Consider the following 15,834-nt stretch of genomic DNA (forward strand, 5'->3'; position numbering starts at 1 on the left):
GAACAACATGGTAACAATAAATAAAAATCGGTAAAAAAACTTTTAAGTTAAACCTGAAGAAGAAGTTTAAGGTGAACCTGAAAGAATTGAAATTCCAAATATATTCATTAGTATTAATGACGTTGCTAGAATTATTCGGGCTTCATGGCATCAAGGTGACCACAGCGTTTTCACTTCGGGATTTTCCGGCGTGCAATGTAACAGCATGCACGTTATTTACCCTAAAGCCATACAGTTTCCAGCAAAATTCAATTATGGTACGGCTGAAAGAAGGACGTTGCCCTTAGTTTTGTCATGGGCATTCACCGTCCATAAAATGCAGGGCAGCACCGTCGACCATGCAGTAGTATATTTGGGCTCAAAATTGTTTGAGGAAGGACAAGCATACGTGGCTCTAAGTCGAGTCAAGTCTCTGGAAGGGCTATTGAGGAATTAGATTGTACTAAATTATCAGGTAAGAAACCATGTAATAATGATGCACTGAATGAATTAAATAGAATGAGGAATATTTAGTAGACAATTTCACTAAATACTAAAAACAAGAAAATAAAAATCGGTAAAAAAACTTTTAAGTTAAACGGTTTTATGTGCACTGAAAACTACAAAATAAATAAATAGTTACTTACCTATCAACCTACGTAAGTGATCTCGGTCATTAATATCTCTGATGGTAGTGGTTGTCATAACATGAACCATGTCAGCGGCCGAAAGGCAGTTCGTGAAAGAACACTAACACCAGGGTTTGCTTGGTAGGTAAACTAAGCAGCCCACACTATAACAAGTAGGTATTTTGACCTTCTAGTTCAGAAATATTTTAGTACTAGGCAGAATAGCTTTTAGGCATATTAGACTAAAATAAAAACGTGGGGCCCCTCTGAAATCATACCTATGGCAGAGCATATCTTATACTTTGGTAGATCATGAGCTCGGCGCTCGCTGGTGAAGCCGCCACGGCTGGTTATTGATGGTCAAAACCTCCAGTTACGATTATAGTAAGTCGATTCAGCGGACCCTGGACTCCGGAGCTGTGAGGTTTCGGATGCGACCGGGATAAACCGCTAGGATGATGATGATGACGATTATAATAAGTCGATACAATCCACACTTAGTATAGTAGAAAGTAATACAGAAATAATAATGGGCCCCACGTTTTTATTTTAGTCTAATATGCCTAAAAGCTATTCTGCCTAGTACTAAAATATTTCTGAACTAGAAGGTCAAAATACCTACTTGTTATAGTGTGGGCTGCTTAGTTTACCTACCAAGCAAACCCTGGTGTTAGTGTTCTTTCATGAACTGCCTTTCGGCCGCTGACATGGTTCATGTTATGACAACCACTACCATCAGAGATATTAATGACCGAGATCACTTACGTAGGTTGATAGGTAAGTAACTATTTATTTATTTTGTAGTTTTCAGTGCACATAAAACCGTTTAACTTAAAAGTTTTTTTACCGATTTTTATTTATTGTTACCATGTTGTTCCCACGATTAAGGGGCATTTTGACGGTCGACCCCCCCAGAGGTCCAGTAAAGGGGCAAGGCTTATTATACAACAAGATGCGCCCAATCTTGAGGGGGAAGCGCTTACGACATTACATTTTTATCCACCCTAATGCCATACAGTCCTCGGCACGTTTTAACCTATTATTTTCATCGCCGGATCATCATGCCATCGTCTTTAGTGACCGTGGTCGTAATCATCATGGATTGGATCGGAAGACCCCCGAGATTCCCACCCTCCCGATCGTGGCCGTACGCCGGCGAAATTGGATCAGTAGATGTTTAATGTCTGTTTCTGATGTTAAATATAAGGAAAGCCAAGGGAGCGGGCTCCGGGGGAGAAACAGACGGGCCTGATCTACACCCTCTCTACTGGACTACTGTGCGAAGCTCAACCAACGCCGCCCCCCATGACGGACGTCATCTGATTGAACCTGGTCCAGTTCATATGCGATCCTCTCAACACTAAGATTGTAACAGTCTGCAGTCAGCTTTCGGAAGTCCTAGTCTACCTGCGACCAACTCAACCAGCTCCCCGTGATTCCCGTATTTATTACGTTTCTCACGGTGGAGCTCATCAAGCGACCGCTGGCCCGAGACGACCTGCACGTCCACGATCATTCCGACACCATCCCTGGAGGCGATAATATCCGGCTTACAGAGACCCACCGATGCTCGTAGCCTAGGCTCCAGCTCAACCGTCCACTTGTTCTCTTCCATAGCTTTCGCCACGAAAGAGACAATCTTGTTATGTCGTAGAATCCGGCCGCCGTGTGTTCTGTGACACTGCTGTAGGATGTGAGCCGTCGTCTCCCTGACCCTGCAACCAGCACGGCAGGTCAACGCCGACTCCCTCCCACCTCTACGCCCTCTCGATCCGCGAACGCGGGATGGGAGGGCGTTGATGTGCGTGTGCACGAACTGCACGAAGTCCCGTCCGGTTATCTGCGTGCATCGCTCCCTCATCCATTTAACTTGGGTGGTATAGCTACCGCTTACTAACGAGGTATCTAATTACCTAATTTTTTTTATCTGCCCCTCTAACGTCACACAATCTTGGACGTAATCTGTTCAATCTGTTCTCGACACGACTAATCATGCCCCAACCTAATACGCCATTTTGTAACAGCGTCCATCTTGAGTTTGAAATTTTGACATAATGACAGTATTCTGCTAGTGTAGTCCTATTATTTGATACCCATATTGTGGTGGTTGTGGAAAAATATGTACCTAGTCCGCCATATTGGAACGGCGTCCATCTTGAATTTTAAATTTTGACAAAATCATCGTGTTTTACTAGTGTAGCCCTTTCATTTGATACCCATATTAAGGGAGTTAAAGTAAAATATGTAATCCGCCATTTTGTATCGCCGGCCATCTTAGATTTATAATGTTATTGATTTCATTATATTATATTGTCATCTAAATTACATGTGTGTACCAAATTTCAGATCAATCTGACAACGGGAAGGTGCTTAAATTTCAATTTCTAATTTTGACCCAAATAAATAAAAAACAAATTCCGTACGGGTCGAGCTAAATAAAACCGTTTAATAAAAAAGCAAACAAAAATAAAACGAAACTGCTACACAACGAAAAAGAACGAAGAGAACAAGAAACGAAGAGAACGGTTAGCAACAGAAACACCTGAGCAACATGATACCAGGTTAATAGCACAACGTGAGAGACAAAGGCAGCTGGTAGAGTCAGAAACACCTGAGCGTCATGAGTGCAGGCTAGCATCACAACGTGACAGACGAAGAGAGCTAATAGCGTCAGAAACACCCGAGCGTCATGAGTCCAGGCTAGCATCACAATGTGGCAGACAAAGAGAGTTGTTAGCATCAGAAACATCTGAGCGTCATGAGTCTAGGCTAGCATCACAACGTGACAGACGAAGAGAGCTAATAGCGTCAGAAACACTTGAGCGTCATGAGTCCAGGCTAAGATTACAACGTAACAGACAAAGAGAGCTATTAGCGTCAGAAACATCTGAGCAACACGAGGCCAGGCTAACAGGACGGCGTGAGAGACGAAAGGAGTTAGAATCTTCAGAAACACCTGAGCAACGCCACGACAGGTGAAATAACCAACGTGAGCGTGCACAGCAACGCAGAGCTGAAAATCATGTACAAGCGTTTGAAAATGCTATTAACACATCGTGTATACACGTTTGTGACATTTGCACGAAGCATTGTTATCCTAACCAAATTCATACTGTACGTTACAACACAGCTGCATTAGGATATCTACCTGCAGAACTGTCTTCAAAAACAACATTACTTTTATGTTCGCGCTGCCAAACACATGTGACCAGTAATAAAACAATAACACCATCAAAGGCGTATTGGAATAATCTGGATCCAGGTTCAATACCAGATGAGATTCAAACGCTGACGCAAGCAGAGCAGCGCTTGCTGTGTAGAATCATCCCGTTTGTTAAAATCGTAAAATTTACTGGGCTATACGGGCAGTACGGTTTCCGCGGACAAGCAGTGTTGTTGCCCAAGATATCTTTGAGGTCAGTGAAAGATTACCTAATATGCTTCCAAGATCTTCCAGCCAGGTGGGTATCGTTGTAGTTACAGAACGTTTGGAGAATTTGAACATCACAAGAGAATTCACAATATCTCGCGAAAAAGTCTACAGCGCTTTAAGATGGTTAACTAGAAATAACCCGCTTTATAGAGATGTACGCATTGACGAAAATGTCCAGATTAGTGAACAAGAATTAATACGACTTAGTGTGCCAGATATACCTGAAAACGGTGAACCTGAAAGAATTGAAATTCCAAATATATTCATTAGTATTAATGACGTTGCTAGAATTATTCGGGCTTCATGGCATCAAGGTGACCACAGCGTTTTCACTTCGGGATTTTCCGGCGTGCAATGTAACAGCATGCACGTTATTTACCCTAAAGCCATACAGTTTCCAGCAAAATTCAATTATGGTACGGCTGAAAGAAGGACGTTGCCCTTAGTTTTGTCATGGGCATTCACCGTCCATAAAATGCAGGGCAGCACCGTCGACCATGCAGTAGTATATTTGGGCTCAAAATTGTTTGAGGAAGGACAAGCATACGTGGCTCTAAGTCGAGTCAAGTCTCTGGAAGGGCTATTGAGGAATTAGATTGTACTAAATTATCAGGTAAGAAACCATGTAATAATGATGCACTGAATGAATTAAATAGAATGAGGAATATTTAGTAGACAATTTCACTAAATACTAAAAACAAGAAAATAAAAATCGGTAAAAAAACTTTTAAGTTAAACGGTTTTATGTGCACTGAAAACTACAAAATAAATAAATAGTTACTTACCTATCAACCTACGTAAGTGATCTCGGTCATTAATATCTCTGATGGTAGTGGTTGTCATAACATGAACCATGTCAGCGGCCGAAAGGCAGTTCGTGAAAGAACACTAACACCAGGGTTTGCTTGGTAGGTAAACTAAGCAGCCCACACTATAACAAGTAGGTATTTTGACCTTCTAGTTCAGAAATATTTTAGTACTAGGCAGAATAGCTTTTAGGCATATTAGACTAAAATAAAAACGTGGGGCCCCTCTGAAATCATACCTATGGCAGAGCATATCTTATACTTTGGTAGATCATGAGCTCGGCGCTCGCTGGTGAAGCCGCCACGGCTGGTTATTGATGGTCAAAACCTCCAGTTACGATTATAGTAAGTCGATTCAGCGGACCCTGGACTCCGGAGCTGTGAGGTTTCGGATGCGACCGGGATAAACCGCTAGGATGATGATGATGACGATTATAATAAGTCGATACAATCCACACTTAGTATAGTAGAAAGTAATACAGAAATAATAATGGGCCCCACGTTTTTATTTTAGTCTAATATGCCTAAAAGCTATTCTGCCTAGTACTAAAATATTTCTGAACTAGAAGGTCAAAATACCTACTTGTTATAGTGTGGGCTGCTTAGTTTACCTACCAAGCAAACCCTGGTGTTAGTGTTCTTTCATGAACTGCCTTTCGGCCGCTGACATGGTTCATGTTATGACAACCACTACCATCAGAGATATTAATGACCGAGATCACTTACGTAGGTTGATAGGTAAGTAACTATTTATTTATTTTGTAGTTTTCAGTGCACATAAAACCGTTTAACTTAAAAGTTTTTTTACCGATTTTTATTTATAAAAAATACCCGATTTTCGGAAATCAGCTTAGATATTTTGAAATGTGTAAGTCTTATTATTATTATTACATGATTTTTACTTGTAAAATAAGATGCTGTATGACCCCAATAACTAATATTGTACGTAAAATGAATAAACAAGTCGTTTTTTAGACGACTAAAACTTATAAAAACTAATAAAAAATTAGAAAGATTATTTTTCTTTCAAGGATATCTTAAAAAAATATTATGCCGCCTGTTTGGCAGATGTGCTTAACAATATCTACGTTTCATCAGCTATCCAACGAGGTATAGCAATCTAGGGTTTAAATAAAACATCATAGAAAATATTTAGTTGCGAGCCTCCAGGTGGCAGTTCTAACAGTCCCTCGCCAATTGTCCTTCAATGTTAATACAGTGCGTGCGAGCGAGACAGCCTGAATGTGTGGATGGGCATTATTTCCAATCATTTGATTGGGCCTTATTTTCTCCCCGACAATTTAAATGGGGTATAGGTACTATGAACATTTCCTGCGAGGAGACCTAAATGACCTATTAGATGATTTGCCACTCAATCTGATTCAAGACGTGGTTTCAGCATGATGGCTGCCTTGCGCATTTCAGGAGAAGTGCCAGAGAATAGCTAGACACAAATTATCCAAACAAATGAATTGAACGAGGTGGGCCTATACCCTGACCAGCCATAAGTCCGGACCTAACCCCCATGGATTTTTATGTGTAGGGGGACACATGAAGAGTCTCGTGTACAGTGAGCCCAACCCAATTTCATCAATTGAAGTATTGAGAGACAGGATTATTAATGCGGCGAATGAAATGAGAAGGAAATTAATTACTGGTGTAATAAAACTGGACTTAGTAAAATAATGCGAAGATATGTGCAAAACAGTCACGGACATGTTGGGCATGAAATTTAGACCTTAGGATGTTTTGTTGGAACTTGAAAGTTTAATAAATGAAGTATCTTGTACATACTTGTTTTATTTAGCCTCCCCTGTAGCCTATAAAACTAAGTGTTTTCGACAAATTTTTGATAAAACCTTAGATTGCTATACCTTGTTGGATAGCTGATGAAACGTAGATATTGTTAAGCACATTTGCCAAACAGGCGCCATAATATTTTTTTAAGATATCCTTGAAAGAAAAATAATCTTTCTAATTTTTTATTAGTTTTTATAAGTTTTAGTCGTCTGAAACGACTTGTTTATTCATTTTACGTACAATATTAGTTATTGGGGTCATACAGCATCTTATTTTACAAGTAAAAATCATGTAATAATAATAATAAGACTTACACATTTCAAAATATCTAAGCTGATAGCCGAAAATCGGGTATTTTTTATAAAAAACAATTAAATTAAAATATCTCCAGATCGGTTAGATTTAGGGTAGGGTGTTTCATAGTCAAATCAGTCAGAAACGATGTAAGCTACACGCTCCTAACGGGAATAGGTCGACTTAACCTGTAACCCTGTATAAAAATGAATTGCTGTTCGTTAGTCTCGCTAAAACTCGAGAACGGCTGGACCGATTTGGCTAATTTTGGTCTTGAATTATTTGTAGAAGTCCAGATAAGGTTTAAAAGGTAGATAAATATCAAAATTCCTTTTGTTTCTTTTAAGACTATTTTATTCAAAAGCTTAGGTCTTTTACTTATCGATTGAAGCACTACAAAGTCTGCCGGGTCAGCTAGTTTGAAAATAATATGTAATCATTTTTTGTTCATGGTCGTAAAAATCATATAAAAAAAAACAATAAATCTAAATCATTTACAATTAGTTCACATACACAATAACATAATAATAACATCTGTCTCGTGGGACTTCGTAATTGGAATAGAGTATAGTGGCCACCCAATAGTAATAGTCGACATTCGACTATACGAGTAATTATTGATTTAAATTGTAAGTTTGAACATTATTATGGTTCTGTCGTCAAAGACCTTCCATAATCACAGATTTCGCCAAGGCAACACTACATATAAATAATTTTAAAACAAACGATATTAATCTTTTCTCGATTTGACCACAGACTTTAACAATAAACAAGAGTATATTATATGCGTGTATGTGTGTATGTGTCTGTGTCACATACATGGCAGTGTGTTTAATTTTATTTTTATTGATTTAATATATATTATTATGGTTAATTTTTAAAAAATATCAGGAATCTGCACTCCTTCTCTATACTCTTTATAAGTATTAATATTATAAGTATTTTATAATCCTCCGTCCGCGTAATTTTCGTAAAAAGGGGTATAATATTTTCTACCTTTTTACTATCTTACCTACCTTTAACCTATAATATATAGGTTTCGTCTCGAAGGCTGCATTGATTGGGTGTCCTTGGAGAGAGTTGCGCGTCTGGTTGCAGTGGTGACCGCGGTTAGCCCCTTACCCCATCCGGCTTCGGACCTCGGGGAGATCAGACGCTTGGGCGATAGTGCAGAGGAGTCATTTAGTGGGTGAGGTCTTAAATTCTGCCTTAGGTTCTGGACAGTCCGAAAGTATTCAAAATATTGGAAATACTACAAGAGCCATACAAACGCACGATTTAATTAATCCTATAGATATCACAACGATAATGTTTCCACTCCACTTCTGACACAACGAGGAAGTTTATATCCCTGTTTGTTTTCTATATACCTAATTAGAGTATATCTTAATTATTAAACGTTACTAAGTTGATTTCCCAAAAAGATTATAAGTGCCTGTCTTTTTACATATTGATTTAGTTCTTAACACGACGTTAACTAGTTTAAAAATTATCTGAGGCGTACTGCTGATTGGGTAGCGAGGTTTAAGGCTCCACCAAAATATCTGTATGAACACAAAAAAGATATTGGGTTAAAATTTTTATTATCAGTTCTAAGTTCGAACACAGAATTCTTAGAAACTTTAACGTGATATTTAAAAGGCAAGACGCATTTTCTTTAAAGCGAAATGGAAAACGAACCGATAAAATACCATCACTTTGTTCCTCACTTTTACAACCTTCCGAACGATCTTCGGGCCATTAGCTCGAACTAACAATGTAGCTTTATGGCGGATTTCTTTGACAGCATTTCACCTGTAATACCTTTGTATAAGAATTTCTAGGTAATTATTAGACTTATTTAGTGACGTCCGACGGGTTTTAGAGCAAAGGTTAAGCTGTTCGTAGGCTTTGTTTTTTTTTATACGAATACCCAAACATAGAAGTTTCGAGATTCATTTATGTATTTTATGTGAGATTTTTCCTTCTACAATAACTTTTAAATACATTTACTGATCTAGTTATATGGGCTGTTATCAGAATCTCTAGGGACGCCGTCTTTATTTTTATATGTTTTGGGTGGAGTAGTATTATAAATGTTGACTTTTAAATTTTACTTTTACTACTGTGACTTTTTATTACTGTGTCCTTACTAACTTATTTTTCAGAAATAACTGTTACTAACATTTATATGGATCATTATCTGAAATAAAGAATTTGATAATAAAAAATAATAATAAATGTTTATTTAATTTCACTTAATAGATTATTTCCTCTAGTTTTACCGAGTCATAGACATAATTAAAGGTGTTTTTAAGGCTTAGTCTTACTAGTTTATCCACAGCACGTTATCACAATATTCAAACATCGACGAATAACCCGCTCAAACTTAAAGTTTTATTTTTTATTGCTTAGATGGGTGGACGAGCTTACAGCCCACCTGATGTTAAGTGGTTACCGGAGCCCATGGACATCTACAACGTAAATGCGCCACCCACCTTGAGATATAAGTTCTTAGGTCTCAAGTATAGTTACAACGGCTGCCCCACCCTTCAAACCGAAACGCATTACTGCTGCACGGCAGAAATAGGCAGGGTGGTGGTACCCACCCGCGCGGACTCACAAGAGGTCCTACCACCAGTAAATTATTTAGTATATAAATGTCCGAAATAATTTTATTATGAGAATAAAAAACGCGAGATTAAATCGTAAAAGTAGTAGCAGACGAGCATACAGCTCATCAGATGGTGAGTGGTTACTGTCGCCCATGGACCTCAGCAATACTAGGGGCAGATCCAAGCCGCTGCTTATCGTCAAAGCCGCTGCCTGCCGTAAAATCTGTATTGTATTAGAATTATAGCTGATCCTTGATAAAATAGTTTGCCATTTGATTAGAGACATTGTCTATTGTACTATTAGGTCTGGATTTAATTGTCTGTCGACGTGTTTCATTATAAAATATATTCACTATCCGAATTGTGATTGTAAATTTGTTAGTCTAAAACATATTAATGCATTGAAACGTTTGAATCTGGAACGATAATTCATTTATGATCAATGATTGATTGTTTTAAAATGGAATTAAAATTTCTTCTCTTGAAATACTTCAGTTAGACTATTTATTGAAAATGGTAAAGTCGAAATAAAATTACGAAGTCAAACATCATGTTGAAGAAAAGAAAATGCTCAGAAGTTAATCTGGTGTATCTGAAGTGGACAAAATCAAGAACTAATTTATTATTCCTCGTGACAATTATTGAAAGCTAATTTCTGAAACACGGACATGTGATTGTTTGAGTCGTATAAATTATCATATTATTTAACATTCAAGACAATTTCAATATTTAAACAGCCGTATTCTTTCTAATTTTACAATGCGACCTAACAATGTTAATTATATAAATTTATGTATTTATATCTTTAATTTTGTTTTATCACGGAAGTGTATCATGAATATGTATGAATTATTTATTCATTTACAAAAAACTAACTGTGAGATCTGACACTGGCATAGCCGTATCGCTTGATACTAGTACAATGGGTGGCTCATCTTTTAGGCCACAACGATAATTTTATTTTTATTTGTAATTGTAATTTTTATTTGTAATTTTGTTTTCAATATCCAAAGCTATGTACATTAATAAGGGCTAAGGCTAAGTAAAGCTATGTACATTATACCATTCAGATTGCAATCCAAATTAGATCTAGGTACTACTTGTACGCTTGGCTAATGTGTACTTTGATGATTGTTTAGTGCATCAATAAAAAAAACAAAATGTGTGCAATTCACACGTGGTAGAAGTGAAACCTTCCAAAATTAAAATACAATTATCCTAAACGTCTTAAGTATATGTAAAATTTTGTCATTAGTAAATAATTTTAAGGTAGCGCCCTCTGTGAATTGATATTTTAATTTCACGTATAATCCTAAATTCAAATTCACTACAAGAGCTTTCATACACACGTTAGTATTAAAAAATCTCACAGATGGCGCTGTATTAAATAGTATGTATATTTCTGTCTCACTCTTTGCTGGCTTCATCCTACACATTTTTGTATTTGTGTCTCTTACCTGTCGTTTTTTCCGTTGCATCCGGTTTGAAATCACAACGATTCTAAAGAAGTTTTCACTTCAAAAAGAAGAAAAAAAACCCTTACATAATAATTATTGCGACTTGAATGTTTGTTAAGCAGTAACCTCTTCTGAATTTAAGACAAAATACATAAGTAAATCAGTAATTTGATTACAGAGCGCGCCCTAAGCCAAGGGCATATAAACATCGACCTATTGAAAGTCGTAAACTGATAATACACAATCCTTTTTCGTCCTTAAGTGGATCTGTTTATTTTGAAGATTGAACAAACATCGGCTCCAGATTACAATGGATTATTAAAAACTTCACACCCGTTGTTTGGGCTCAACGATTGAGAATTATAAAAGGGTGATGTTTTTTTTTGAGATAAAGTTTTGGAGTTTTAATTATATAGGGTCGCTTTTTAATAATTTTCCATTGTGTGCGGTACGTAATTTTGGGAAAAAAATATATTAAATACAAATGCATTTTTTTAAATTAATCTTCAAGTAATTTCTAAGATTTTGTATTACTAACACTTCATACGGAATTTAATTCTGAAATAATTTTTTTTTTGTGTTGTGTTTCTCGAAATATTTAAGATATTTCGGTATAATGAAGATCACGGGCCTATGCCAAGTGAGCTTCATTTTCTACTTGCAGAATATTTAAGTCTTCCTGCAAGAATTGACGGACTATACGGCATGCGTTTAATATTACGGCTTTTTGCACGGTCATGTACGTGTTCTCTGCTATGTCTATATTATTATTATTATTATTATTATTAATATGCAATTTAATTTATTTCATGATAAATACGGAATATTGATAAAGCAAAAAATTAATACGAACATTTTAATGATATCTTTTGTAAGCAAATTCTTTTGGCTGAAAGATCACTCCATTATTCTAAGGTGGAACAAAAGTCTACGTCTGATTTTCACATGATTTCAAACAATTGTTTTCGACGTCTGATCGATCAGGCTTTGACTAAGTCTTTTTCTTATTATCAGTTCTGGTTCTAAGGGTGGAATAGTTGTTCTATAGTACAAATTTCCTTCCAGCTTCATTCATGTTGTATCTATCTATGGGTTCCGATAGCCATTCACCATCATGTTGAGCTCCTCTGCTTCTCTGCCTCAAATCTGATCATCTCTGCAAGACTACAATATGAACGATTACCAAAAAATAATTTAAAGGATTAGAATCGCGTAAGATCTCTATATTAATGGTGTGTAGGTTACATCAAATTATCTTAGATTTTCGTGCATCTCAGAAATCACTTTTATCCAAATCAAACACTTTTATTGTAATAAAGTATTGAAAAAAGTTTTATTTCCAATAGTGCACCAATTCACACTTTAGGTGTGTGTTACAGTTTTAATTAAGCACACACTCTAAATATAGTGTTAGTTTTTCACAATAACATTTTAAATATGAATCGATAATTTCTTGTAAATTTCACAGGACAAGAGAACTGTTACATTCTTAGATTAATATTTGCATCAAAAACACAAGTTAATGTCCCGTCAAAATCGCTCCAGCCGTTTCAGAGATTAGCCGGAACAAACAGACAGACAGACAGACAAAAATAAAAAAAAATGTTATTATGGTGTATATATCTACCGTATATATTATATTCATATGCATGTAGTGAAAAGCGGTTATTTCAATATTACAAACAGACACTCCAATTTTATTTATATGTAATAGATAATTATATATCTACGCTTGAAAGGCCAACGTGGCTAAGCGACAATGCGTGAACTTTACAGTAGACTAATTTAAAGTTGAAATACCTGGAAATAATTCTATTTAGGATTGAAATGATTTTAATAGACCTAGAATTATTTTTTTTGCGCATCGCGTAACGTTATTGCCTATCATTTATGTACAAAGCAGTTATTGTCGCTTAGTTACGTTTGCCTTTCAAGCGTCGATATGTAATTGGATCAAAAAACCTTGTTTCTCCAAAAAAATAATAAAAAAACATTTTCCAAAAATATTGGGAGTTGGTATCCTTTGTAATCACACGAATTAGTCGGAGAGCGATTCTTAGATCACTCCTTGTCGTGCCAATTCACAGAAGTTTCTTGGATATCAAACCCATCTTGTTTGACTTGGTCAGAGCATCTTCTTCGACTTAAAAAGGAAAATTATATTAGCAATCGATATCTATATAGTAATATTAAACTAGAGGTCCCGCAGTAGTCGAAATTCGACTATAATTAATTGGAATTGTAAGTTTGTACACTATTATGATTGTATTTTATACTTCTATAATCACAAATCTCGCCAAGACTACACTATAAAAAATATTAACAAAGACAAACAATATTTAATCTATTCTCAATTTGACAACAAAAAGAACAAAAGTTTGACAATAAATAGTATGCATGCGTGTGTGCGTCAAATACACGGTATGTAGTGTGTGTAATGTTTTCTTTATTGATTTAATGTATCTTTTATGCATTATTTTAAAAAAATATTAGCATTGTGCACTTCTTCTCTTTATTCTCTAAATATACTTTAAATCAATAAAGAAAACATTACACACACTACCATTTATTTGACACAACACATACATAAAAATATACTCTTTGTTTACTGTCAATTGGGAAACTTTTGTTATTGTTTAAAGTCTGTGGTCGAATTGAAAATAGATTAATATAATTAGATGTAGACTCTCTAAGCAATAAAATATACATATGTATTGAATAGAAAAACTAAAATTTATAATTATAGTTTTCGATTTTTGCGCTTTGTTGACGTAATTAAAAGTCCTTTTACAATTTGATCCCGCGTTTTTACTCTTATAGCACCGTATCACGGAGGACAACGCGACTAAGGCGTTGATCACCATAGTCCTACGTGACCACGAAAACTAAAGTGTTCAAAACGTCAACTATAATGTAACGATAGCAAAAATTACGAGATCTTAAAGCAAATGTAGTATTACTAAATGAAAAAAATCAATAAACATAAAACTTTTGTTCACGAACTTACTTATCTGGATCAGAGTTGAGCATGCACTGCAGGATACTTCCTGTACAATAGGTACTTGTGAAGAGGAAGGGTCCGCTACAGACATAGTTGCTCTTATATACAGTCCCTGTGGCAACTCCGATGACTGTAAGTTCTGAGCCTACCCACGTTACCAATGGACCCCCGTGGTCGTTCTGTGAATATTGGTTATTCAACTTTATCGGCATTTTTATCACAGCTTCATAGGTCATCGGGGCAGCGCTCATCTCTATAACCAGAAACCACTCCGCTAATTCAATTTTTTTTTGCATATATTGGTGGCCGAACAGTGGTTATCGGAGCCCACAGACATCTACAACATAAACGTCGCCACACACCTTGAGATATGAGTTCTAAGTTCTCAGTATAGTTACAACGGCTGCCCTACCTTTTAAACCGAAACGCATCACTGCTTCAACGCAGAAATAGGCAGAGTGGTGGTGCTTACCCGGGCGCTTCACGGCAGAAATAGGCAGGGTGGTAGTACCAACTGTGCGGACTCATAAGAGGTCCTGCCACTAGTAGTTGACTTAACAGAATTTGTAGTAGCCTAAAGGAAATAATAAAAAAAACATCCGATGCATTCGTATCGAGTGATGTGTCTATGCTGGTATTCGAATTCCTCAGACGGGTACCAATTTTTCTAATGAAATACGTACCTAATTAATTAATTTACTGGTGGTAGGACCTCTTGTGAGTCCGCACGGGTAGGTACCACCGCCCCGCCTATTTCTGCCATGAAGCAATAATGCGTTTCGGTTTGAAGGGTGCGCCAGCCGTTGTAACTATACTGAGATCTTAGAACTTATATCTCAAGGTGTGTGGCGTATTTACGCTGTAGATGTTTATGGGCTCCAGTAACCACTTAACACCAGGTGGGCTGTGAGCTCGTCCACACATCTAAGCAATAAAAAATAAATAAATAAAAGTTCTCGAATTACTTCCATAATCTAGGAATAATATCGTGCAATTTAAATTTAGACCACAAGAATATTATTTGCTAATTTACTGCTGTTATGGAGTCTTTTGAGCCCGCGCAGGTATCACTACTCTGCTTATTTCTGCGGTGAAACAATAAACCGTTTCAGTTTGAAGGGTGGGGTAGCGGTTCTACTGTAAAATCGAAACATAGAATCACGTCTAAAGGTATGTAGCGGCATTTAAGTTGTGGATGTCTATGGGTTCCAGTAACCACTTAACCAGGTGGGCCGTGAGTTAACCCACCCATCTAAGTAGTTAAAAAAAAGGAGTTCATTTTCCCAATGAATCATCCGGCTTTACCACATAGAACCAACTTAACCAACAAACTTTAAAAAGAGTTAGATCTTCACGGAAGGTAGTGAGTGTCCTTAGTATTGCTTACGCCTATAGGTGAAGGTAAATATTTCTGATCAGGTGCGCGGCTGGCTTGTCTACCGAATAATGGCAATGAACAAAAAATGTATTATCACTGACAAGAAACAATAAGAACTAAAATTTAACATACATTTTTTCTTTGGTTTATGCGGGTAGTAAACAAAATCAAAACTAATTTTACGATTTAACATCCATGGTAAGTGGTAAACACATTATTCAAGTGTCGGCGCGAATGAAATTTATTAGTCCTCAGTCATCTGTGACCACGAAAACTGTAGCATTTGTAACATCCGAAATAATTAAATGTAAAATAAGTAAAAGTGAGATTGAACCGTTGAAGTACCGTTTGAAGTATATTTAAAACACTGATATAATTTGCATTAGAAATGATTAAAGATTTTTTTGAGTCCACACGGGTAGGTACCACCACCCCGCCTATTTCTGCCGTGAATCAGTAATGC

At 36.6% G+C, this 15,834-nt stretch overlaps 1 long non-coding RNA gene across 1 annotated transcript; it reads right to left on the minus strand.

The window, feature by feature from the left end:
- Positions 1-12,295: 12,295 nt before the first annotated feature.
- Positions 12,296-14,236, minus strand: LOC134198724 (uncharacterized). Its single transcript, XR_009976806.1, has 2 exons — positions 14,000-14,236; positions 12,296-13,135 (listed from the first exon to the last, which is right to left on the minus strand). It is a non-coding gene; the product is annotated as an uncharacterized LOC134198724 (long non-coding RNA).
- Positions 14,237-15,834: the final 1,598 nt, after the last annotated feature.

This window comes from Bombyx mori, chromosome 26 (genome assembly GCF_030269925.1).
Source record: "Bombyx mori chromosome 26, ASM3026992v2".
NCBI classification, from domain to species: Eukaryota; Metazoa; Arthropoda; class Insecta; order Lepidoptera; family Bombycidae; genus Bombyx; species Bombyx mori.